We start from the raw sequence: 1,118 nt of genomic DNA on the forward strand, positions 1-1,118 counted from the left end.
CCTGTCTCGAAAAAAAACAAAACAAAAAACAAAAAACAAAAAACAAAACAAAACAAAACAAAAAAACCAAAAAACCCTGAGAGTCCAGGTAGCTTCATTTCGGAAGGAATGTGCTCATAACTGCAAGAGGAAAGTCATAGGTGTCACAGGCCTGGCCAAGGCATCCCAGAAGAGAGTATCACTCACTGGGGACTGTCCACATGCCAGCTCTCCTATGCACTTTGCATGGTTTGCATTACTTGTTCCTCACTAGGAAGTCGCCACACATCATTTTGTAAATGAGGAAACTGAGCCTCAGAAAAGTCGCTGTGTTAGAAACTGGACCTCTCTCCCCAGCGTGTACCTGGGGCCCGCTGGCACAGACCCACATGACTCTACTGTAACCAAGGCGTCAGAAACTCAGCCTGCATCAGAGTCCGTTTTCCCCTGGCGGCTCCCATGTGACCTCTGCTGAAGAAAGATGTGTCCAGCCTGAGCTTCAAAAGCCGAAACCCTTCCTTGAGAAATATTCTGAATGACAGTAGGGATGACAGCTGACTCGTCACAGAGACAGAGACAGGTCAAAGGTGAGGTGGCATTCTCAGAGACACGAAGCATCCGGAGCCCAATTGCATAAGAAAGTATGTTTGAAAAGCGAAAGCTAAACAGTGCGTTATTTTAGATCAACAGAAGCATAAGATTCTAAAGGGAACCCGTCTGGGTTAAGGGGAGATAGCAGCGGGTGAGAACACGGCAGAGAGGAATAGGAAAATACAGTGTAAATGGCAGACGCGTTAGGAAATATGAAAGCCCATTTTCTCCAATTCCTCAAAGAACGCATTATTTAAATAAAGAGAAAAGCAACGTATTAGGGAGCTGGGAAGTGTCGTGAGCTGTTTGAGCTGAGAAGTATTATCTCAGACCTACACACATTTGGCTCAAAATCTTCTCCAAATCCTCCCGTGGATCAGCCTGGCCTGGCTCTGTAACAGGGAAAGAGAAAAACACTGCAAACAGCTAAGAGATTAAAGGCACTGTGCCTTGTCAACAGGTAGACAGGACACCATTTTGAGCAAACTTTACTGTTTACCCCACAGTGTGTGTGTGTGTATCTGGGAGGGAGGGAGGGAGGGAGGGAG

At 46.2% G+C, this 1,118-nt stretch overlaps 1 protein-coding gene across 5 annotated transcripts in view; it reads right to left on the minus strand.

The window, feature by feature from the left end:
* Rimbp2 (RIMS binding protein 2) overlaps positions 1–1,118 on the minus strand; it is a 195,558-nt gene that overhangs the window by 32,419 nt on the left and 162,021 nt on the right. The window lies entirely within an intron of this gene.

This window comes from Mus pahari, chromosome 23, assembly GCF_900095145.1.
Source record: "Mus pahari chromosome 23, PAHARI_EIJ_v1.1, whole genome shotgun sequence".
Lineage (NCBI taxonomy): Eukaryota > Metazoa > Chordata > Mammalia > Rodentia > Muridae > Mus > Mus pahari.